Raw genomic sequence first — 27,429 nt, 5'->3', positions numbered from 1 at the left:
AATAGACTGAAAAACATAAACCACAATCAATCCTCGTACCATCTTCAATGGCTCCTTGTAACTTTCTTAGAATTCTGTTATAACATCTTCGATGTAAGGCTACGGTTCATGGATAAACCAGCTGTCAAATGCACCTGACAGTATCTGACATGTGAACTAACAATTGATTGTAGGTAATCGATCATTATATTTCTGTGTGCACGGAAATGTATACACATCGGCTGTCATCAATGGATGACCTACGTGGGTCAGAGTCGCAAGTAAATAGTTTAGTGTGCTTCAAAATAATGAAAAGTACATCGTTTATTGAAAATTTATCCGAATTTGTCAGTAATGTTGTTTACAAAGCGGATGGAATCTTTGCCCGTTTGCGGATGTTGTCCTTCGTCAGTAAGTAAAATACCTCTTCCACCTACAGTGTTCATTCCACCCACTCCTTAGGGTAACAACTTCCTGAAAAGCATACACCACAACCAATCCTCGTACCATCTCCAACGGTTCTTTGTAACTTTCTTAGAATTATGTTATAAGTACAGAACTTTTTTAAAAGAATAGTGCTTATCTAAGTCGCGTTCGCTATTTGTCCTAGTCCCCAGAGTTTAATTTGTACATCTCTTACAATATGGGCTGCATACATGAAGATGGTGGACTCTTTATTATCTAGAAACGATATAAAAAGTTATACAAAATTCTTTACGTTCCATTACAAAGATATAATCGTATGTTCTAAAAGACTGCTGCCGACTGGTGTCACCTCAAAACACAATGTCTTCCTTTGATTACCTCAAAAGTTTTATATCAAGTGTCAACAAAGTCACAACATTAAAGGATCATATACACGTCTTACATATTCTGTTCACACAGCTATTCTCTTATAAAATGACTAGAGACGTACTGTGGAAAATCGCCTCTGTAAGGTATGTTTACTTTGAATTTGTAGGCATTTTGTGATAATTTGACGTTAGAATTTTTTCGTAATTCTTCCTTTATATACATTACAGTTGTTTCCAGTTAATATGAGCAATCGATGAAATGGATTGGTCAAGTACCAATTTTGTCCATAAGAAGTATCCCTAAATAGCGATTTAATTTCGCCAAACCTGGCTGTCATTATGTAATTTTCTGTGATACAATTTATGTCAGGTAGGGCTGCTTACGTGGAATTTAGTTTAAAAAGGTAAGCTAAAACGCGATGGGATACGAAACATGAAACAAGTCATTTGTAATTGTGTCAACAAATACCTAATTCCTATTCAGATTTGGCACAACGTGGAGATTAAACACTAACACCATGTACATAAGTATATATGTAATACTGACTCAACAGAAAAATATGTTTTCTGAATGTCGTGATTTAGCTAACCTTCTCGGATGAGGAACACACATTATTGAAGAAAGGCTTACAATATGATCCTCACAAACATTTGAAAACATATGAACGTAATGTAATTACAGCTGACACAAAAATTCCTGCAGAGCAAGCGAAACTGAGTGGATACCAGACAACTAGTACATGAGTCGAAGTTAGTAAAATTATAAACAACGATACCAAACGGTACTTGATAGTAGAAAAGAGGGACAAATACTAACTTCTTTAAATTAGGAATTACATGAGTGCAAGTTCGAGGTGCCTTCAAGTTCTAAGGCCTCCGATTTTTTTTCTAATTAACTACTCACCTGAAATCGATGAAACTGGCGTCACTTCTCGATGTAATCGCCCTGCAGACATACACATTTTTCACAACGCTGAAGCCATGATTCCATGGCAGCGGCGAAGGCTTCTTTAGGAGTCTGTTTTGACCACAGGAAAATCGCTGAGGCAATAGCAGCACGGCTGGTGAATGTGCGGCCACGGAGAGTGTCTTTCATTGTTGGAAAAAGCCAGAAATCACTAGGAGCCAGGTCAGTTGAGTAGGGAGCATGAGGAATCACTTCAAAGTTGTTATCACGAAGAAACTGTTGCTTAACGTTAGCTTGATGTGCGGGTGCGTTGTCTTGGTGAAACAGCACACGCGCAGCCCTTCTGGACGTTTTAGTTGCAGTGCAGGAAGGAATTTGTTCTTCAAAACATTTTCGTATGATGCACCTGTTGCCGTAGTGCCCTTTGGAACGCAATTGGTAAGGATTACGCCCTCGCTGTCTCAGAACATGGACACCATCATTTTTTCAGCACTGGCGGTAACCCGAAATGTTTTTGGTGGCGGTGAATCTGTGTGCTTCCATTGAGCTGACTGGCGCTTAGTTTCTCGATTGAAAAATGGCATCCACGTTTCATCCATTGTCACAACCGACGAAAAGAAAGTCCCATTCATGCTGTCATTGCGCGTCAACATTGCTTGGCAACATGCCACACGGGCAGCCATGTGGTCGTCCGTCAGCATTCGTGGCACTCACCTGGATGACACTTTTCGCATTTTCAGGTCGTCATGCAGGATTATGTGCACAGAACCCACAGAAATACCAACTTTGGAGGCGATGTGTTCAACAGTCATTCGGCAATCCCCCAAAACAATTCTCTCCACTTTCTCTTTCATGTCGTCAGACCGGCTTTTGCGAGCCCAAGGTTGTTTCGGTTTGTTGTCACACGATGTTCTGCCTTCATTAGACTGTCGCACCCACAAACGCACTTTCGACACATCCATAACTCCATCACCACATGTCTCCTTCAACTGTCGATGAATTTCAATTGGTTTCACACTACACAAATTCAGAAAACGAATGATTGCACGCTGTTCAAGGAAGGATAACGTCGCCATTTTAAGTATTTAAAACAGTTCTCATTCTTGCCGCTGGCGGTAAAAGTCCATCTGCCGTACGGTGCTGCCATCGCTGGGACGTATTGACAATGAACGCGGCCTCATTTTAAAGCAATGCGCATATTTATATCTCTTTCCAGTCCAGGAAAAAAAATCGGAGGCCTTGGAACTTGAATGCACCTCGTAAATGGGGACTAAAGCAGATAAATGCAACATGAACGTTATTGTTAATGATAATTATTATGTAGCTAAAATAGAGAAAGTTCTTGTCTCTTTATGGTACTGAATTTGAGAGATATCCAACTGAGAAATTTCATAATGTTTTTAAAAACAAAATCCCATGGCCATCTTCCTGCTTACACACAAGGAAAAAGAAAATGAAAAAAACGATAAAAATCTGTCTACCAAGTTTACGCTCTCAAATCAAGATCCATAATCAAAATAAGTCTACACGTCCTATCATGGACAACAGATCTTTGCTGAACTACGAATGAAACAAGTTACTTAAGGAAAAACTGGAGGACGCAAACGTTTCCAAAAACCCTACCAATTTAAAGAACAGCTATGAACTTGCGCAATTCCTTAACAACACTGACTTATCTCAAAATTCCATCACAGCATCGTCCGACGTAAAAGACTTGTACGACCATACAAATGTTCCTGTACCAGTAAACTTACAAACAAGATAGAATCTTAATTTCAAAAATTCCAAAATTTGTCCAGGCGAAATACATGAACTTGTCGAACTGTTGGAGCTCTGTCTGAGCTACAACAATTTTCCGTTTAATAAGAAATTTTATCAATAGAGGGCGTTACACGGGGAATAGTTTGGCAGGAACATTGGCAGAGATACCTTTTAACAATATAGAAAATATGTTTTTCAACATGCATAGGCACAAGACTGAGTCAACTTGGTACCATAAAAAGCACGTAGATAACGGCCTGATTCTATTCAATGGCTGTGAGACTTATATCCAACTATATGCCCCAGCATTAAATAGTATTCACTCTAAAATTAAGTTTACGATAAATGTAGAACAGGACAGATGTGTTACATACTTAGATCTAATATTAAGAAAACAGGGTGTCACTCACTGCCTTAGATTTTACCCGAAAACTTACTGGCAGCGAGGTCGTCATAGAAGCAAATTTCTGTCATCCGGATGTATATAAACAAAGCTTATTTTATATAATTGTTCACACAGACTCCTCAAACTCCCTTTTACTATAGAAGATACCAAGAAGGAGCTAGGAACTGGGCAACAAATAGCTAATACTCATGGGTACAACAATAATACATTACACGAAATTTGCAACAAATTGAAACAATGAAATTAGCATGGAAATGCCACAAGATAAGGAAAAAAGAAGAGATACTAAAACGAAGTGTGTGACTATTACATATAAAGGAAACATATCTGATAAAATTCAACGCAGTTTTCGTATATGAAATGCCAAATTAACTTTTAGAAAATCAAACACCATAAGACAGGAATAACGTCACCACATACGTGGTAGTAGGCTATTTCAGAGCATTTAAAATAGAATGTGGTGATTGCAATCGACAGGACGTTCATCCTCGGTTAGATTCTGCGAGCATACCAATTCGCAAAACAAAACAACTTTTGAATTACACACGAAGAGTAAGAAACATAAAATCACAGATATCCAAAGAAGTATGGAAGTGTTGCGTAGCCCCCCGAAAGGAAGAACACGAAATATGCTAGAGACTCAGTAGATTTATTGCAATAATAAAAGATTGCCTGACAGATTATTAAGCGCTGAACGCGAAGTAAATCAAAATTTTTTTCCAATATTTTCGATATCATCCTATAGCAAATTGTCACTCTCACTGTTTTAGATCTTTACAACAAGCACGGTATATCTTATGACATGAGGTTGTCTCTACCTACTCCGTCCATGTTCATACAACGCAAGTTGTTATATGTTATAATTGTGTCAATATACATACCAACCAATGCCCAGACATGTTTAAGCATCATATACAAATTATAGATTGGCTAATTCTCAGTCTGTTTTACTAAATGTGCACATTCTTTCTAATGTTTACCGCTACAATCAAGACCTTGCGTGTTGTATCGTATTCTCTCCCTGTACTATAGTGTTATCGAAATTGCTGAAAACAACAACTCGAGCTACAGACCTCATTTTTCTAGAAATCTACAAATTCAACCTACACCTCAGGCTACATATCACACTATACTCATATACAATATCAATATCATCACATGAGCGGTGGTCGTAGGCTGCAGTCTGCTTTATTACATCCTTCAATAAGATTATACCTCTTATAAACATTAATAATCATATCTACATTAACTTAGTCCTCGGATTAACGATGATGGGATATGTTTAGAAATCTGATAAGATACAAGATGTTTTACAGTTGCATTCCAGACACTTGGACAATATACTTTTTTATGGTCTTATCAAGATGAGTATTGAAAACAAGCCTTGTAATAATATGATATACGTTAATCACAAACACCATTTTACAAAGGCACGTTATTTTGTGGACAGTCACACACTGTCCTAGTGGATCCTGGATGATTACCTAGCTGAAGGTGTTTTGTTATATAATGTTAAACTCTAGAATTGGAGCTACACATTATTTACAGAAAGACACACTTTACGCACTGGATCGTAACCTAGACTTTGGGCTATGCACTGCACTTCCTAGCGTGGCATTTTGTACAGTCTAGACCTCAGGCTATGTATCACATCGTCCTAGTATGTTACATTAATACTAAAACATTATGTAACATGTTTTATTATTTCTTATATTACTTTATTTGAATAAGAAAACACTTTTTAATAAACATTTCTCGGTATAGCAACTTCATCTTATCCTTTGTGCTGAATATCTTATAACATAGTATAATGCAGTAAGACTCAGAATTAATTTAAGGGATTTCTGGTTTGCAGTCTACAAGCCCCTATAATGCGCTCTTTCAGTAATTGTACCTTCTGAGTTACTCTAATAAAGCTTTATAATACTGCAAGGTGATGGTACATACTTTGCTCACAGCAGGGCAAGTTAAGACGTTAGTGGTAGCTGTTGTGCACTAAGAATTGTGACACATCCACAGCAGAATCTTCACATTCACTTACGCAGAGTATTATTGTATCATGTTAAACCTAGACCTCGAGCTCTGAGGTACATAGTGACCCACTTTATCGTTATCACTTAATATAAAAAGGTTGTACATTTTGTGAAATGGAAACACGACTTGTAGCTATTAATACTTGGCATATTCTATGAAGATTGTACTTTTATTAATATTAATGCGATGTGGTACCTCATAATGTAAGCTTTGTAAGGCTTTTTGTAGTACTGCACTGATAGCTTTTATAAAATATTCTTACCTGTTACACACATATATGTAATTTTACGTTGGAAGGCAACACAGTAAACGAAAATTCATGTCACCAGCGTGGTTTACAGCTAATAACGACATGCCACCAATGATTTTTGTTATGGTTTCATCTTGCAGCTTTTCTCTCATTTTTCAGATCTGAAGATCTGTTTAGTCAAAGTCTTTTGTATAATGAGTCAACATGTAACGTGTATTATAACGTAGACCGTAACTCAGATAACAGACATAATAAACTGGACCATAATCTAGACATTGGGCTAGTCAGCCCACATAACTGAGCACACGTTATTATACGAGACTCTACAATCGCATGGAGTAAAGCCACACAACACCGTTTTCTTACTTATAAGTAATGTATACCAAGAATTTATTATTGCAACGCCAACAGCATACCATTTCACATACCTGTACCAATAACCATAACATTATTATAACATACAATAAAATATTTTGTACTACATTTTTTGGTGGATACATTTAGAAAACAAGGTATCGATTTTTATATGTATAAAGACTATAAAAGATTTATAAAATTCTTTACTACCTGATATAATTATACACTGTAAAAGTCTGCTACCACCTGGTGGCACCTTAAAACACTATGTATTCTGCTGATTGCCTCACAAGTTGCCCGTCAGATGTCAACAAGAACACATCACGGAAGCATTTTATACACATCTTATGTATTTTATTTGTGGCTATTGTACACTCTTCTCTTACTGTATGACGAGAGAGCATAATTTGAAATATCGTCTCTGTAAGGTACGTATATTTGAAATTGGTGTGCATTCTATTTTGGTCTTACGTTATAATTTTTCCATAATTGTTTCTTTGTGGACAATACAGTTATTTCCAATTAATATGAACAGTCCATGAAATAGATCGGTCCTGTAAAAATTTTGCCTATACAAACGAACTGAACACGGAGATCTAATTTTGAAGAATCTTGCAATCATTGTGTAGTTTTATGCGATCTGTGCGAATAGACTTGTATAATAGGATGAACAACCGTGTTAAGAATGTAATTCTTGTGATCTTCTCGAAGGACATTCCTCCACATTTACTGGGAGAAAGTGGGAAATCAGTATGGTTGGAAGCTACCTAACACCGATTTACATCGCACAACGCATATTTGGTATTTCCAAACAGGTATTCTTGGTCAATGAAGTAAACGTCTCGACAGAAGTTTACATCAGAAACGATACGTATTCCACCTGCCATAGTGTAGCGCATGGCAGTGACCACTACACATCCATACCATTGTCCTGTTACGAAGCTCGTTTTCAAAGTAAGTACCGTTTTCAAATAAAAATAAAACAAATAAACTTTTCTTAGGAATTTTTGTTTTACATGAAGTCCTGTACTTTAATTTTCTACGTAATTCCCACCTATATCATGGCACTTATCATGTACTACAACCAGCTTTCAATTCCTTCCTTGCAGAAATCTGCCGCCCGAGCATAGCCGCCAATATTTTAAACGTCTCCTTAGGAGAAACTGCAAATTGCATAACTGATATAATATCAACATGTGATGGTAATGGGTCACCATCAAATAGGCTAGTGAAAATGGTCTAACACAATAAACTGAGTTGCTAATGACGTGACCACCAATGCAAACTTAATTGCTTAGTAAAGCTGATGGTGTCTATGTCATTAGAACGTTAATGAGATAAAGAATGAGAACACGTAGAGGCAAAGTCAAATCCAGCAGGTCACCACGAAGGTGAAAGTTCAGTTATAAAGGAAAAGGTGCCTATCGCTCTCTACGACTTTGTACGCCACTTCGCAGCAATACTTACAGCAACTGAATGAGACCAAGTAAGGTCAGGGCGCAGACGGTGATGGACTCTGGAATGTCATGGCCCTTCTGGTCTCCAAAATTCTTAATTGAATGGTTAATGTTGAATCTCAAATGTTGTACTTCGTCTGCAATCTCTCGAACGAAACCCAGAACTCCGATAACTGACGTTGGAATGCGGAGAACTTATGCTCTGCGTTGTTTTACGGTGTAAGCCAGACAAAAAGTGAAGTTTAAACTAGTCTAACGTAGCGTCCCTTATTCTACCAATCAGATATCTTCTCAGCTTTATTCGACATTGTTCAACGCCACTTCCGATAGATTGCCAGCGCCGCCCGATGAAAAATCGCCACTCCCAACAGTTACCAGTGCCAACCAACCAAAAGCTTTCTCACTGAAACATTGCGGAAGTTTCTTTTAGCAGTGTTTACCATTGTGGGACAAATGGCATTGTTGCACGACACAAATGCTTGCCTATGAGAGCGTCCTGTATTTCCCACGCTAGGGCGAGATGTTATCTTACCCAGGGGCACACCAAAGTGCAGGTAGTCAGGAACCATCAGTGCAGCTTCGTATTCATATCCATGACTGCGGGAGATCTGAGGCTAGTCACTGAATTCACAGTCCTCTGGTGTCGTTTTCCGTGAATGTCTCTAATCCGGCCAAAGTCTGGTGCTGCCCTTGGCTGCAGAGAATGGGCTGAGGGCCTCCTCCCAGGGACTGGAATGGAACTGTTTTCTTCCCCCATCCAACACAGACAAGGACTCGCCTCAAAAGCCGAGGGTATTTCGTATTGTAGGGAAAAATCTCCTTTCCGCGATAACTACGAAGGAAATGAATTTAAGATGCGTTATTTCAGAACTAAAACCGAAAACTGTTTCCTCAGCAATCACATCATGCATTCCCACCAATAATACTGCTCTGTATTTGATATTCTTCAAATATTAAGTCAGAAATTACCTGTCATATCAAGGAATCAAACTTGTTAGGCGAAGAAGAGTGAAACACGACGATAGCTCAGGCTTACACATTTCAACTTTTAAAGGTATATCGTATATATCGTGAAACTACAGTTAAGACAAAACCTAAGAATTTCTACGCCTCCTTTAGGTAAGACGGGGAATTTAACTGGCAGTGAGGATATAGGAGGTGCGTTTAAGTTGAAGGCTATTCGGTTCCATATTTCATTGAAAAGTCATAAAATAATTTGACAGCTCTGTTAATTCTCAGTGCAGTTTCCATGCAACTGTACATATTTTTAACAACGACGACTCCTTGATCCTATAGCCGTTGTGAATGGTTCATTAGGAGTCAATTTTGACAACTGGAAAATTGTAGATGCAGTATCAGCAGAATATGCTAGCACGGAGTCTTCCATTGTTGGCACAGCGGGACGCGATGAGGATGGATTATGCAATAGCTGTCTCAAGACATGACCATTATGTTCTTTGTTTCAGCTCTGCCCCTTGACTTTTTTTTCGGACAGACTGTTAGGTTGTCGAGATTTTTTTGGGAGCTGTCACGTCCATGAAACCATATTCTTCATATTCTTCACATTCACGATACCAATCATCGAAAACCTGAAACAACGGGCGATCAAGTGGAGTAAATACTACCCCGTTCACGAGGAGAAAACAAACCAGTGCTTCCGATTCTGGTTGTCGCCTCTAATATCCATACATCAAAAAAGTTTTGTATCACCTTGGTAGCGAGAGTTCCGGAATACGTACAGTAACTTGGAATAGAGATAACGTAAATATCATGTCCGCCTTTTTTATTGTTCATGAAAACCACACATTGCATGGTCTACCACCATACAGCGAAACCGTCAAAGGTGGTGGTCCAGATTGCTTTACACACCGGTACCTCTAATACCCAATTGCACGTCCTCTTGCGTATTCTACACTCGTCAGTGAAAATAACGTGATGCCAAACCTGAGCGGTCCATTCGGCATGTTGTTGGGCCCATCTGTACCGTGCTGCATTGTGTCGTGATTGCAAAGATGGACCTCGATATGCACGTAGGAAGTGAAGTTGTGCATCATGCAGCCTATTGGGCACAGTTTGAGTCGTAACACGACGTCCTGTCGCTGCACGAAAAGCATTATTCAACGTGGTCGCGTTGCTGTCAGGGTTCCTCCGAGCCATAATCTGTAGGTAGTGGTCATCCTCTGCAGTAGTAGCCCTTGGGCGGCCTGAGCGAGTCATGTCATCGACAGTTCCTGCTTCTCTGTGTCTCCTCCATGTCCGAAGAACATCGCTTTGGTTCACTCCGAGACAGCTGGACACTTCCCTTGTTGAGAGCCATTCCTTGCACAAAGTAACAATGCGGACGCGATCGAACCACGGTATTGACGGTCTAGGCAAGGTTGAACTACAGACAACACGAGCCGTATACCTCCTTCCTGGTGGAATGAATGGAACTGATCGGCTGTCGAAAACCCTACGTCTAATAGGCGCTGCTCATGCAAGATTGTTTACATCTTTGGGTGGGTTTAGTGACGTTTCTGAACAGTCAAACGGACTGTGTCTGTGATACAATATCGACAATCAACGTCAATCTTCAGGAGTTCTGGGACTGGAGTTATGCAAAACTTCTTTTTATTTGTGTATATTTCGCTTCCGCAGCTGATTTTTGTGAACTACACAATGCTTCCGTCTGCGTCAATCTAACACAACACATAGTATGTCTGCTATTAAGCCAAACCGCATCTTCTTAAATGAGAATTAAAATCGTAGATCTCAGAACTTGAGCGTACCTCATAGAAAAACAACGCTGGCATGTACCTGAAGTAATTTGTGGAGACTCTGGGATATACACTCCTGGAAATTGAAATAAGAACACCGTGAATTCATTGTCTCAGGAAGGGGAAACCTTATTGACACATTCCTGGGGTCAGATACATCACATGATCACACTGACAGAACCACAGGCACATAGGCAACAGAGCATGCACAATGTCGGCACTAGTACAGTGTATATCTACCTTTCGCAGCAATGCAGGCTGCTATTCTCCCATGGAGACGACCGTAGAGATGCTGGATGTAGTCCTGTGGAACAGCTTGCCATGCCATTTCCACCTGGCGCCTCAGTTGGACCAGCGTTCGTGCTGGACGTGCAGACCGCGTGAGACGACGCTTCATCCAGTCCCAAACATGCTAAATGGGGGACAGATCCGGAGATCTTGTTGGCCAGGGTAGTTGACTTACACCTTCTAGAGCACGTTGGGTGGCACGGGATACATACGGACGTGCATTGTCCTGTTGGAACAGCAAGTTCCCTTGCCGGTCTAGGAATGGTAGAACGATGGGTTCGATGACGGTTTGGATGTACCGTGCACTATTCAGTGTCCCCTCGACGATCACCAGAGGTGTACGGCCAGTGTAGGAGATCGCTCCCCACACCATGATGCCGGGTGTTGGCCCTGTGTGCCTCGGTCGTATGCAGTCCTGATTGTGGCGCTCACCTACCTGCACGGCGCCAAACACGCATACGACCATCATTGGCACCAAGGCAGAAGCGAATCTCATTACTGAAGACGACACGTCTCCATTCGTCCCTCCATTCACGCCGGTCGCGACACCACTGGAGGCGGGCTGTACGATGTTGGGGCGTGAGCGGAAGACGGCCTAACGGTGTGCGGGACCGTAGCCCAGCTTCATGGAGACGGTTGCGAATGGTCCTCGCCGATACCCCAGGAGCAACAGTGTCCCTAATTTGCTGGGAAGTGGCGGTGCGGTCCCCTGCGGCACTGCGTAGGATCCTACGGTCTTGGCGTGCATCCGCGCGTCGCTGCGGTCCGATCCCAGGTCGACGGGCACATGCACCTTCCGTCGACCACTGGCGACAACATCGATGTACTGTGGAGACCTCACGCCCCACGTGTTGAGCAATTCGGCGGTACGTCCACCTGGTCTCCCGCATGCCCACTATACGCCCTCGCTCAAAGTCCGTCAACTGCACATACGGTTCACGTCCACGATGTCGCGGCATGCTACCATTGTTAAAGACTGCGATGGAGCTCCGTATGCCACGGCAAACTGGCTGACACTGACGGCGGCGGTGCACAAATGCTGCGCAGCTAGCGCCATTCGACGGCCAACACCGTGGTTCCTGGTGTGTCCGCTGTGCCGTGCGTGTGATCATTGCTTGTACAGCCCTCTCGCAGTGTCCGGAGCCAGTATGGTGGGTCTGACACACCGGTGTCAATGTGTTCTTTTTTCCATTTCCAGGGGTGTATAATGATGGATGGGTGGACTTTAGGACATCAGTCCTCTTGAATACAAGGCCAGTCTGTTTTAAGTAGTGCAAAATTACTCGGTTTATTCTTGTTACACATTACATTATTTTTAATAATATTATTGCCAACTACTTATTTAATGCTACAGGTAGCTATAGCTACACTGTTCTATTCTAGATCAGTACCCATTCATTGCAGAAGCATAAGGCATATTATATCATAATGTAGCGCTACATAGAGTATCAACGTACATTAGAACCAAGATAAAGGTTTAATTTCAACGTTGCAAACAGCAAATTTTGATTTACTAGCAAGTTTGTTTGAGTGGCTATCCTCTGCAGCAAGCACAGAAATACTTGTTTTGTAAATAAAATAGCCTTTTCCTGGTGGCAGCAAGAAAAGGTGGTTTTATTTACAAAACTACAAAACAAGTCTTATTGATTTACTAGTCTGAAATATTGAACTAACTGCCAGTCACGAGAAGTGGGATGTTGACTATAGTACTGTGTAATTCTGCAATGTGGGCTGTGATATTCGGACGTAAATGATACAGAAGCATTCTATGTAAGGACACTTAAAGCTCAAACTGATTGAGATCCAAACAGTGGAAGTTATTCCGTGACATCTTAACACGTGTCCCACCATCCTACCCCTTTTTCTTCTTCTTGTTGTTGTTTTCCCTATTTTTCTTTCCTTTAAATTCTCTGAAGAAACTACTCATTCCTTACCTAAATAGTCCATTTAATTTTTAACATTCTTCTGTAACACCACATCTGAAATGCTCCGATTAGCTTTCTTTCCGGTTTTCTCACAGTCAGTGTTTCACTACCACACGACAGAATACTGGGCTGCAAACGTACATTCCCAGAAATTTCTTAATCAAGTTAATGTCTACGTTAGTAGAGGGACAAGCCAAGCATCAGTGCACTTTGTTAGTATGGCAGACACATTCGGTAGCAAGGATACATTAAGGGGCAAACATATTGTTTCCCTTTGATGGACAGTACTTATTGTTCTGCTAAGAGTATTATGACCCTTGGGTGTAATCCATCCTTAACCTATCGTTTTGTTAAGTGATTTGTCATGTCACCACCATCCTCCCAAGAACCTGGCACCACTTCTAATATTGACTAATTAATGAAATGAATTGAAAAAATTGATGGGAAATACCTCAACTGTGCCAGTTTCGCTACTCATAGGCTGCTTCAGGATAGTCAGATACTCACTCCCTACCACTGTATCAAATTGATGGGCTAATTAATTAATTAAATCTATATCCTTCAGTTTTTCTTGTCCCTCCCTTCTGGATCGCACTGTCTGAAATTGTGTTTAGACAATTTTTGCAAATATTGTTTTAAATAAACAACTTACGCGATACAATGTAGTGTATGGAATATAGTTCAGTTAAAGAATTTATCAGGAAATCGATTGCAATATGTGGAATATTTCAACAATTGCGACTTCTTTTTTGTTCATTACCAATCGTGTAAGGCAACACGTAATTACACTGTCTCAAATCACTTAAACATATCTGAAAAACCTCCCCACATCTCACTACTTGCTTAGGCTAACCGCCACGCACCATAAGGCTCGCTATAGCTGTCAGCTACCTCACCGTGCAGGCCTGTGCTGGAGTGAGCTCTGGATTATGAGCCGATGGGCTTGGAACCGGCCGCTACAAAGTAGCAATGATCTGCCCTCCCCACACTAAAGCGCACTTCTTGTCGACGTCCACCTCAAGTGGTACGTATGTAAGAACCAACCAGCTGGACACTGACGCATGAGAGACGCCATCTTTAAAATGCGATTTCCTGACTGGAAATTGATCCAGAAGTACTGCTGAAGTTAATAAAGAATTGTTATCCGGTCACATCATCATGATTTAAGAGACATAAGGCGGACACAGTAGCTATGTCACATACAAAAATTAATGATGTCACAACACTAGTAGTAGGCCCACTCGAAATAAACTGATAAAAAAAATGATCGCTGCATACAAAGACTGAGAGAGCTGTAGTTATCTTTGCAGATCACGTAGTAAGTAGCATCAGATATTTCATTCCGCCATGGGCCCTAAACTGCCCCAGCCATCCTGGCACACTCTCTTATGGTGCATTGTGCGAACTACTCAGGAGTTATTGAATCTGGTGCTGAAAATCACGTCTTGAAATGTAGCAAATGTTGCAGAAGATGTGCCACAGGAAATATTACTTATATCGTTAATATATGGGCCTAAACAAGTTTCTTCACGCTGTTTAAAACTACCCGAAATAAAGAGAAGAGCATTTTGTGTGCAGAAAACCATTGTTACGCTTTTTCACGAATAATTTCATGAAATATTCGAAACCAATCATTATTTGACGTCACGACTGGAAGCAATGACGTGTGAAATGATAACTGCAATTCCAAATTGCGACGTTGATTTATAGTATCGCCGTTACAGTGTTCCTGACCGATACAGGTCTGCTAAATGTACTTGCTATTTTAAAATCTTGTATTGATGCGGACGCACAGGCTTCAGGTGCCTAATAAGTGTAAACAAGGTTTGTAGTAGGCTGTAATTATATTTTTATTTAATCGTGCGATTAATTAATTTCGACTACTTGTCATTGTATGCTCACATCGCCGTGTATAAATAGCACATTACACACCTCACATTAAGACGTAATATGTTGTTTTAGAAGTCGATAGTACAACAACGATCCCTGAGGATTAGTTTAGGGAGTCGATGAGGGGTCGTTCTACACATCCATTTGATTACAGCCGTATTAAACATCCTTTTTGTACGCTATAGCAGATTAAGTTGATTTAGTATACTGCGTAGCAGTTTATAAAATGAATCTATAACCCCTTATATTGGGAAATACTCCTCAATCCATTGAAATCACAGTTCACCGCCTGAAATCTATCAGTCCGTTACGACTAAATGTACCAATTTTTTTTTTTTCATATGAAGAATAGTCTGATTACATTCCACAAACATCTGGTGATACGTCGGAACACAAGCGACAGTATCTTCGCCTTCAAGAAGCAGCATAACGTTACTGACTACCATTTATAGGGGTATAAAAAAATGATGATTCGTCGACATTTGTACCATATGGGTGTTATTCCGCACTGCTCAGTAGCAGAAAAGCTTCCCGCCATCACATATTCGTCTATGAATAAAGGATTAAATTATAATTTAAAAGAGCCTTAGCGTCGTTTTTTATTTTATTGATTTCACCACTTCTACGTATTTTTGCTACTTGTAAATCCCGCCAACGCACACTTGTGTCTTATATATATTCAGACCACCAGGTCGGTGTTTGTATCAGTGTATTCCATGCATAGCTACCGTAGACGTACCCACCACCATCCAGATCACACTACTTTTCTCTGACAAGGAAACCACTGCAATTGAGGTACAGGGTGATTACAATTAAAGCTGAGCTTTCAAAGTAACTCGACGTCAAATCGTAACAGAATATTATCGGAGAAGCGGGGAAACGTATGGGAGAAGAAAAAAATAGTGTGAAAACTGATCATTAGATGGCACTGTATGTGCCAGAATATGTAAATTAAAACACCTGTCATGCACACGACGCACTTAAGTTGCTACAAAGACGTCCTGCACACAGCTTTTCCTCCTTTCGCATCTAGGACGTTTCCCAGGACTGCTTGTAAAGCCGTGTTACAGGAATGGTGACTGTGCACTCGTCGCTCTACAGAATTTCCGGACACTGAAGGGTTTGAAAAAAAGGAGTTGGTCCGATGACTGCCTCCCCTCCCCCCCCCCCCCTCCCCCCGTGGTATCCTCTTTTTTGTCCACCTACCCACTACTTGACTCTATTTTCTCCTCATGAGGCCTTTTCCTTTCCCCTTCACTGTCTTTCCCACTCCTTTCTCGCATCTGCTCTGCTTCCCCCTTTCTCAGTGCCTTCTCCCTCCGTCGACTACCCCTCTTCCCCCCTCCCCCTCATACCCATATACCTTCGTTCTCTATATTGCAGTGTTTTCCATGAGTGTTCAGTGTAGTGAACCCCCTTTTTAAAGTGCTGTGAACAGAAACCATACTGTCGCCATGTCTTTTAATTGTGCCTGTCTATTTCCTAAGTGTTTTTAATCAGCATCACTGACCAGTTTGTTTTTGTTTTTTTAATGTTTTCAAAAATGGCTGTGAGCACTACTGGACTTAACTTCTGAGGTCATCAGTCCCCTAGAACTTAGAACTACTTAAACCTAACTAAGCTAAGGACATCACCCACATCCATGCCCTTGGCAGGATTAGAACGTGTGACCGTAGCAGTCGCGAGGTTCCAAACTGTAGCCCCTAGAACCGCTCGGCCACACAGGCCGGTGTTAATTTTTTCGCCATGTACCAGTTTTAAAGAGTCACTGTTCTATCACTGTTATTGCCATGTCTCCTCATTGAGTTTCTTAACTTTATCTGTAGGCTGCAGAGCGGCTTGTTATGCAGCTGCTAGCCCTTCCCCTCAAACTCTGGGGGGGGGGAGGGGGGGAGGGAATCGAAATTCAATAAAGGAAAAAAAAACTGAATATCAGCCATTTCGACCCCACCTCCCCTTTAATGTGCCCTTACTATCCATTAGCTTCCCTCCGCCCCACTTTTGCCTTATCCCCTCCTCCCCACTTTCTTTTTCCCTTGTCTGTCCAGGTCCTCCCTCCACCCCCAACATTGCCTTAGGCTGTGGTGTGTCATTTTCCTGTCTTCTCTATAGTTCAGTGCTTAACTGAGTGTTTGGTGTTGTGCATCCCCTTTTTTACATGTTGCAAACACAAACCATACTGTCTCTAGGTGTTATTTTTTATCTCTTGCAAACAGAAGCCAGACTGTCGCTGTGTTTTTTAATTGGCAGTCTACTATTGTACATCTGTGTCTTAATTAGCATGACCAACCCTTTGTTTTTATATTTTAACCTCCAGAACTTCTCGCTATTTTACAGTTTTCTAAAGCCACCGTTTTCATGGCCTGTTTTTATTGTGTGTTATGTTCTTATTATGATTTTAACTACTCTGTAGGCTGGAGAGCGGCTTACTAAGCTGCTGCCAGTCCTGCCCCCTATGGGGAAGACGAAAATCAATCAAAGAAGAAAAAGTGACTGCCGTGGGTCTGGAGAAAATGATTCAGAAATACGAAAAGACGGGTTCTTGAGGTGCGCATCCTGACAGAGGGAGGAAAAGAATTGATTCAACGTCAGTGGATGCATTGAACACAGCAGGCAGGAGGAAACGAGTCGCGGTGTGCAAACGTGTACTGCACGGAGAATAGCCCGAACACTGAACATACCCGTGAGCATGGTGCGTTACACCCCATGAAACATCTTTCTCTGCTATCCATTCAAAATTACCCATGTGAACGAGTTGCTTCCTGTTCACCTGCTAGCAAGAGATGATGATGACATTAAGTTTGGGGGGCGCTAAACAGCACAGTCGACAGCGCCCATACAAAGTCCCAATTTCTAGACAGTTCGCTTTTTAACTCAGTCGACTGCTACGAATGATGATGATAATGATAATGAAATGATGAGGACAACACAAACACATAGTCTTCAGGCAGCGAATATCCCCAACCCAGCGGGAATTGAACTGGGGCCCCGTGATCCTGAGGCAGCAACGCTAGCCGCTAGACCACGAGCTGCGTACACCAGCAAGAGAGACCTTTGCTACAGAATTTCTTCTTCGAAGGGAAGATTTTTTGGACACACGAAGCCCACTTCGATCTGACAGGATACGTCAATACACAGAATTGTCGAATACAGGCAACGGAAAATCCACAAGCAAATCCACCAGTCATCCCGAAAAGGTAACTGTGTGGGGCAGGTTTATGGCATGATTTATCACAGGGCCATATTTCTTCGAAGAGACAGGTGCTTCCGTTCCTGTTACCTGTACCGTAACTGGGAAGCGGTATGAGTGCCTTTTCTGCAATCACGTGTTTCCAGTTCTCCAACAGCGTGGTTGTGTGGATAGGACCATTTTTATGCAAGAGGGTGCACCTCTGCACATTGAAAATCCAGTTAAGCAACTGCTGTAACATTTCGCAAAATATCAGCTGAAATTTCCCTACAGTCTGGCCGTCCCGATCACCTGATCTTAATCCGTATGAATTCTGGCTGTGGGGCTGTCTGAAAGACGTTGTGTTCAGTGTTCCGATTGCTAACTTAGCTGCATTGAACTCACGCATCACGCAACACATTCTGAAGGTGACCCAGGAAACACTTCGATTAGTTGTGGAACATGCTGTTGCGATTGCCGAACTATTGCGTCCTATGCACACTCATACCAGTCTGTTCACCCGAGATTTATTTCGTCATAAAATACGACTGGAGAAATTGAAGAATCACATGCTGTTTCTCAATTTCAACCTGTTTCGTAACACGGTGGACAGCATATTGAACATGTTTCGCGTAAGTCAGATGGAAATTAATAATCCAATTTGATTTTTATTGATGATTTTTATACGGTTTTTGGCCACAGGAAAATTAAAAAGCGATGTGAGTGATGTTTTTAATGCGGTGTTTGGCCTCAGGACAATTAAAAAGCGATTTTTCCCATCCCCTGCGATATGACCTTGACGTAACTAACAGTAGAACGCCTGTACACCCCTGCACACTGAGTAGTACGTTTGTTTAACGTCAAACGTACACCTTAGGCGTTATTGTATGATTCATTTGTCATTTGTAGTTGACCTCTATTAAATTATGATGCTTACAGGGCCATCTATTGCTACTTTTTGTAAATATTTATTTTTATTCTGTCATATGTTTCCCTTTTCTCCTATAGTATTCCCTTTCAATTTGCCGTTATACAGACCAGTGGTGGTTTGGAAGTTTAAATTTATTTGTAATATCCCTCTATATATATACTAGACGATGATTAGTCGCATACACTCACCCGTTTCTGAAGTAGAAAAAGTTGCTGGGAATTAAAGTTGACGTTTAATTAGGTAAACTAGTTAGTGTAGAAACTTCAGTATTTCCTTATCGAATTCTTAATTAAGTTATACAGCATCGTTTATTTCTACTGTGCCATAACAACTGTGTCCCGTATAAAAATAATTGAGAAACGTTGACCTTTTGGTTTTGAAGTTTCTCTGAGGATAATTTATTGAGTTAATGAACTCAAAATATGGTGATTACCTTCGAAAGTGTGTCTCGGCATCGAGACGCTTCCCGCGGAAGTTGTTTGCGGGCGAATTGTTTCGCTAGTCGAGACGAACGTCAACGTTTGATCGTTACGGATTCTCCATAGTTTTCGTGCTAATACACTTACAAAAACTTGAGAATTAAATATCAAATAAAGTTCACTTGTGTACGGAGATCTTATGATAATTTGCAAAAACTAATTGCACATGAGAGAAAGCCTCAGATGAGGAGTTACATGTTTGCAGCATAAGCAGTTTAAATGCACATTGTGTCTGTCAACCAATTCAACCGCAGATTTAAAGCTATCCCGATACAATGAGTTTCTCTGCAACACCGGTGATGACATTCAGACTACCAGACAATTTGCAACCGCCCTGGCTCCAGAAATACTCAGCACAGGGCAAGATCGACCGAGCGAAGTGCTCAGGCACAGGCAGCAGTCCGCGGCGATGGCTGTTAGCGCAGGTAAACGGATAAGGCTACCTCAAGAGCGCGCTCGACACGGCCATGCGGACGCGCAGCTGCTGCAGCCAAAGGAAACATTACACCAAAGCTCCCCTGCGCTACCTGTTGACTTGCGTTTCTGTATAATGGAGTTTCTCGGAACATTTTTGTACTTCCTTCTTTCTTCGATTAAGTGAAGCATTTTTTCTGTTACCCTCGTTGTATCTATCTTATTCTTTCCTACTTCCTTGATTACCCTTTCTAGAAACTGCGTACTGTGTTATTCCTTGTTGCAATATCTGTAGCCTCAGAGAACTTGAGGAATCTCTCTTCATTCGTTAGTACTTCCGTATTCCACTTCTCTGTGCATTGGTTCCTCCTGACCAGTCTCTTAAATATCAGCCTACACTTGATCTCAGCTGAATTGTGATCTGAGTCTCTATCTGCGCGTGAGTACGCTTTACAGTTCAGTATCTGATTTAAGATCATCCGCCAGTGATGTAATATAATTGAAATAATACCATGTCTCCCTGCCATTTTTAATGCCTTCCTGCATTCCCTTCACGTGTTTAAGTCAAGTTTTACGCATGTTTTTGCAATAGGAAATGCTCAGTAGCAGTCAGGCTACATGTACATTTGACAAGTAAGCGTCAGCAGGAAGCATTAGTGATGGAATCATAGGAGGCAATGTTGTTCAACCTCAGTAGGGACAAGATTCGACAATTCCGGAGTAGGATCTTACAGTCTGAGAAAGTGTTCGAGACAAACTTCCGTCACAATGTCCGTAAACATGACGTCAAAAAAAAATGCCTCTGAGAACTATGGGACTTATCATCTGAGGTCATCAGTCCTCTAGAACTTAGAACTACTTAAATGTAACTAACCTAAGGACGTCACACACATCCATGCCCGAGGTAGAATTCGAACCTGCGGCCGTAGCAGTCGCGCGGTTCCGGACTGCAGCGGCTATAACCGCTCGGCCACCGCGGCCGGCATACATGAAGTCAGATCCGCCTAGCAACAGTGATCTGAACGCCCAAGGAAACGAGAGAAGTGTCCTTATTGGCTGAGGGGGGCCTCTCTTGTCCTTCGGGAAGACAGGGCGAGTTAGTTGCGAGGCGCCACTCAAAACGCATGGTCGAGTAACCGGGGCGGTGCTAAAAGAACGGTCGGAAGTAAATAGTTCAGCTGTTAAGCAAGATATAAAGTGGAGATATTAGTTATCAGTGAACGCCATGTGTCGTGGGCAGTGTGTATCACGATTATGGAAAGTCCGAAAGGTTGTAATGTGTTGTGGAAAGTTGAATAACGGTGTAGCCAAGAGCGGCCATATTGTAAATTGTGTGATGTGTGTGTCAGAGTAATTTGTTTATTAAAACGAGTATAGTACAAATCGTTGTTGACGTTTAACAACTGGCACCCCGAAACACTCCACTTTAGCAGGATCACCTACATTGAACCTGGCACCTGAGCGCTACTACTGTGCAACGAGGGACGGACTACCGACGCAGTAATACACTAGGTTAGTGATACAGAAATCAGAGACGTAAGGCAGAGTCGTTTCCTTGTCGCTACAATGCCACTAGGGGCGTTGAACACTTCCAAGTACACCTCTGCGTCTTGTGGTTCTCCAATATTGTATTCCCTATTACAAGCTGGAATTTATAACAGAACTCAATTAATTTCCTCCTCTTTCATTCTTAGTACCATGCCCATATTCTCGCGTAACCCCTTGTTCTACTCCTTCCCCTACTACCGCGTTCCAGTCCCCGATGACTATTACATTTTCATCTACCTTTACGTACTGAATTAGATGTTTAGTATTTTCATATCCTTTCTCTCTCTCTTCATCTTCGGCTGAAGACACCGGTATGTATACTTAAGATATCGTTGGAGGTGCTGATGTGCTGCCGATTATGATGAGATTAACCATATCACCGAATAGTTCACAGTAACGCACTCTTTGCCCTACCTTCTTATTCATAACGATTCATATTCCCAGTATACCATTTTCTGCTGCAACTGATATTACTCTATATTCATCTGACCTGAAATTCCTTCTATTTCACTTCAACATATCCCATTATATCATGAGCTTTACCATCTCCCTCTTCAGATTTTTTTAGCTTTCCTACCATGTTCAGACTTCTGACATTGCCTGGGGCAACTCGTAGAGCGTTATCCTTTCGTTAGTTATTCGGTCTTTTTCTCGTGGTCACCTCCCCCTTTGCAGTCTCCTCTTTGTGATCCGTATGAGGGATATACCGGAGTCTTTTTCCATTCGGAACAGTTTTTCAGATACACGCTACATGTTCTGTTTTAACGCAGTGTTTTACATTGCCATCTGCATCTTGATGCCACTAATTACAGCCGGGTCTACTGCTGTATTTTTTCCTGGCAGGTGAGCCCCTGTATTCATTCCTCTGTTGGTAGATATATGTTAAATCTTAGATTTCCAATAAAGATTCATGAGAACACAAATTTTGTTCCTGTGAAGTTGTTTGTGAAATCCCTGTGTAAATTTTGTCTCACCTTATTTGATATTTCAACACCTTCTTTAAAAAGGTGTTGAACCCTGACCGCTACAATAGTAGTTAAATTACAGTTTCTGCGTATATTATCATTTAACCCCCAGTGACAGTATACACTTTCAGAAGTAACACCCGCGTGAGATTGAGTGCCCTTAAACTACTCATTACTTCAGACAATGATCTGAAATGAAGTCTTCTTGGTCTTGTTCTCTTTCGCCACGCATAATAAACCTATCACTAACGAAGCGAAGATTAATGTAAAAGGACTTTATCATTTTGAACTTTACATTGGAATGCTTTTTCTAACAAGCTAACGTACGCCGCGCTGTAAAGGGTGACCAAGTAAAAATATAAAAGCAGCCCGTTATTCTTTCCAATTCTCAGCCGATGAGCCGTTTCGTTCATGTTGTTGCACTTAGTATTCTTCCACCTTGAATGGTCCCAGAGACTGCTGAAGAAGGTGAAAGCTGGTGTTGCAAAGGTGATTATCGATTTATGGGATAATAATTATGAAAGCAGCCCACGGCAGTTGTCGGAAACGTCATTCATGACAATTCCGTGATAGCTCACAGTATCGCTGAAGGCATTTGCTAGCTTAACACAGCAGGGGAGTCTCGTCTGTATCCTCTAGTCGTTTGCGTTTTTTCATACCTACTCTGAGGAAAACGTTATGTAAAGAGGGGTTGTAAGGTTATCAAATTACTCAACCAGGTTTAGCCGGCCACGCTTTGCACTGGTTCGTTCTGCTTAAATGGAAAAGAAATAAAAGAGAAAGCAAACGTTTCTAATGCCTGTTAGAATTAGATAAACGTCCTAACCTGCCTCTCTCCTCTTTCTCTGTCCATCCGCCCTACCACTTTCTTGGTCCATTCCCCTCCTTCCCCATCTCTCTGTCCGTCACCTCCTACACCTCTCTTTGTCTATCTTCTCCTTCCACCTTCTGCACCCTTATCCCTCTCTCAGTCTCCTCCTTTCTGCTGAAGTTCTTACACAACGTTTCATTGGTACATGCGCAAGTTTATTTACTTATTTAATAATTGGGAAATTTTTAATGAAAGGGAAACGTTGATACAAAAAATCTCAGAAGTACTCCTACATGTATTATACATCACGTATTTAAGAATTACGTACCTAAAACACACCAGTATTACAATGCAACATTGTGCATAAATTTCAGAACAGTCAGCTAGGAACTTTCAGAGAAACACGATTTTGATCAGAGGAACATTTGCATATTTACTTATAGAGACTTCATCTACGCAGCTTCCAATGCTTGGTGATACTCTCTGTCCTGTTGGAAAAGCGCATTTGCTCTGTATTCCTAGTAGCCGCTGCTTCAGCTGGTTTTGGAAACTACGAATAACGACACGTTTAGTGAAAACACTACACGGTTAGTAGTAATCACGAATACAGCGCTGTATCACGTCAGAAACATTTGTCACTACGTTGCATAAAAAACAGTCTTGCACATGTCCGCAGCTCGTGGTCGTGTGGTAGCGTTCTCGCTACCCACGCCCGGGTTCCCCGGTTCGATTCCCGGCGGGGTCCGGGATTTTTGTCTGCCTCGTGATGACTGGGTGTTGTGTGCTGTCCTTAGGTTAATTAGGTTTAAGTAGTTCTAAGTTCTAGGGGACTAATGACCATAGATGTTAAGTCCCATAGTGCTCAGAACCATTTGAGCCAATCATGTAGATGATCAGGTAGAGTGGTTGTGTACAGACAAGTTACGCGACCACTATAGGCTATGTCTACTTAATCGGTTTTTCAGAGCGCATGCACTATTGTAAGTCGGCTCAGAGATTAAAATAATATAATTCCAACATAACAGAACCACAATATACCGCTTATCTAGTAAAGTGCCTTTGCTCATTCACAAACAAAGACCTTTTAGCTACCAACCCCGCTGTTGCTGCTATCCGCCTCTTGAACATGCTGCCCTTTATTTTGCACATTGCCCAGTTGCTTTTAATAAGTAGCTGAAGCATTTGCCCCTGTAACCCTCATTATGTTTCCTCAAAAAATCAACGTTTCTAATCAGTGTTCCCTCCGTAAAACTTTAAAGCGAGTGCTGCATTTTCTCCTAGTTATCTTCTTTCTCCGTGAGTCATACAATTTCATTTTCCTTAAATTCATTAACTGTGTGTTACCACATTTCTCTCTCGCTCTCTCTCTACCTCTCTCTTCTCCTTCTACCCCTTTATGTCATACGCTCTGCTACTACCGCTCATAATTAAAAGCTAAATGCCCGAAATTTCTATTTGTAGTTGTAGTTATCATAAACTAATATAAATTGTGCGTCTTTTTATCTGTTGCCTGATAGGTTCCTTATAATATTTCATTTGTTTTAGTCATAATAAGACCACCATACCACTGTCTCTTACAACCAAGTAAACAAATAATGATAGTTGCCGGTTACGTTCCTTATACTATTTCATTTCTTTCAGTCCTGATAACGCCACAAGTGTCACTGCCTTTTACGGCCAAATGTACCCACACTTTATTGTGCACTTTCACGTTCACCGGTACACTCCTTTGCTCAAGTTCTCTGTCCAAAATGGAAAAATGCATTAATCTTTCTTCTACAGTAGCACAATTACGTAGGAGATTCATCGAGCTATTTTAAATTTCGAAATATTATACTGAAATGCACTTCATCCCGCGTTTTTCGTGTCGTTTTGCTAGCGTAATAGTCTACGCCGTCTCCAGCAATTTCATAAGCAGAATACAAGTTACGATAATCTCGTTGGAGGAGCCCTCATCAGAATTATATCACGAATGTTAATGGGTGGAGCTACTATCATGTTACGATACGTCTCACATCTGTCACCTATTACAGATGGTATAAAGTTCCTGATTGAAACCTAATAAACACAAATCCTGCAACTTCTCATGCCTATCATCCCCCAATTAACGAAATTTCAGGTACTTTGGAGCAAAAATTACCGATCACTATAACCTGTCGCTGTTAAGCGATATAACACTGAAGATCGTCGTTATCTTGCATCACCAAGCAGCCAACTAACCTGTCGCAACAAGTGTTCCCTCCGTTCCGTAAAGCATAAGCTGAGAGCCGCTGATGAGTATGCCAACATAGAAGAAAAGCTGGCAACCGAGCAGAGTGTGCTCAGTATCGGTACAAGTTCGAGGATAAATAGGTATCAAACACTATAAATATCTTGACCTGTACTCTAATTTCACTTATATTAATAACTGTTGTCTGATGCAGATACTTCAAGGGTTTCAAACATAAACTGAGGTGGAAAAAGTCTTTAGATACCTCATAATATCGTGTCTGACCACTTTTGATTGGCGCAGTGCGGCAGTTCGACGTATCAGGAACTCAAAAGTCGTAGGAAGTCCCCAGCAGAAATATTCAGCCATGCTGCCTCTACAGACGTTCATAGTTGCTAAAGTGTTGCTGATGCACGATTTGGGTCGCCAGCTGGTCTCTTCATTATGTCCCATTAATGTTCGATGTGTTTAACGACGCGCGAAAAAGGTGGCCAAATCATTCGCATTAATTGTCCAGAATGTACTTCAAACGAAGTGCGAGCAATTGTGACCAGGTGAAATGGTAAACTGTCATGCATAAGAAATTCATCATTGTTTGAGGACATAAAATCTACAAAGACCTGCAAATTGTCTCAAATTACGAAGACGGACATAACTGTTTCCAACTAATCGGTTCCATGTAACCTTAACACCGCCCACACAATAATGAAGACACAACCAGCGTCCACAGTGCCTTGCTGACAGCTTGAGCCTGCGGCTTCGTTGGGTAAGCACCACACTCGAACCCAGTCATCGAGCCGGCTGGAGTGGCCGAGCGGTTCTAGGCGCTACAGTCTGGAACCGCGCGACCGCTACGGTCGGAGGTTCGAATCCTACCTCAGGCATGGATATGTGTGATTTCCTTAGGTTAGTTAGGTTTCAGTACTTCTACGTTCTAGGAGACTGATGACCTCAGATGTTAAGTCCCATAGTGCTCAGAGCCAATTAAACGAAACCAGTGATCGACTGTTTCTTTTTTTCACTAACCAGCCTTCTGACTGGTTTAATTGTTTTGATGCGGCCCGTCTCGAATTCCTCACTTGTGTCAAACTCTTTATCTCCGACTAGTACTTACAACCTACGTTCTCAATTATTTGCTGCATGTCTTCCAACCTCTGTCTTCTCTAGAGTTTTTGCCCTCTATACGTCCCCCTAGTACAGTGGAAGTCATCCCTAATGTCGTAACAAACGATTAATGATGCTGTCAGTGTTTTCCACTTATTCTTTTCCTCTCCGATATTTCCCAGAACGCCTCATTCCTTATCAGTCCACCTAATTTTCAAGATTCGTCTGTAGCACCACATCTCAATTGCTTCGATTCTTTTCTGTTCTGTTTTTCCTACAGTTCATATTTTACTACCACACAACACTGTGCTCCAAATGAACATTCTCAAAAATTTCCTCCTGAAAGTAAGGCCTAGAGTTAAGACATATGTTTTATACTACCAGACTTCTTTCGGCCCGGAATACCCTTTTTGTTAGTGCTAGTCTGCTTCTGATGTCCTCCTTGCTCCCTCCGTCATTGGTTATTTTGTTGACTCGATAGTACAGTTCCTTAACTCCATCTACTTCCTGTATATTAATTCTAACGTTACGTTTCTCGCTGTTCTCATTTCTACCAGTTCTTACTACTTTCGTATTTCTTCATTTACTCTCAATCCATACTCTGTTCTCATTAGACATTTGATTCCATTCAGCAGATCATGGTTCTGAGCACTATGGGACTTAACATCTGAAGTCCTGAGTCCCCTAGAACTTAGAACTACTTAAACCTGTCTAACCTAAGGACATCACAAACACCATGCACGCGGTTCCGGACTTAAGCGCCTAGAACCGCACGGTCACCACGGCCGGCCATTACGCACATCATGTAATATTTCATTACTCTGGATAGCAATGTTTTTAGCGAATCCTGTAATTGATACACTTTCACCTTGAATTTTAATTCCACTAAATTCTATTCAATTCCACTAAAACTTTCTGTTATTTCCTTCATTGCTTCTCGATGCACAGACTGAACAGTAGTGGCGAAATAATACACACCTGTCTTACACCCTTTT

The sequence above is a fragment of the Schistocerca gregaria genome, chromosome 6, assembly GCF_023897955.1.
Source record: "Schistocerca gregaria isolate iqSchGreg1 chromosome 6, iqSchGreg1.2, whole genome shotgun sequence".
NCBI classification, from domain to species: domain Eukaryota; kingdom Metazoa; phylum Arthropoda; class Insecta; order Orthoptera; family Acrididae; genus Schistocerca; species Schistocerca gregaria.
Note: the sequence above shows the minus strand (reverse complement) of the source record.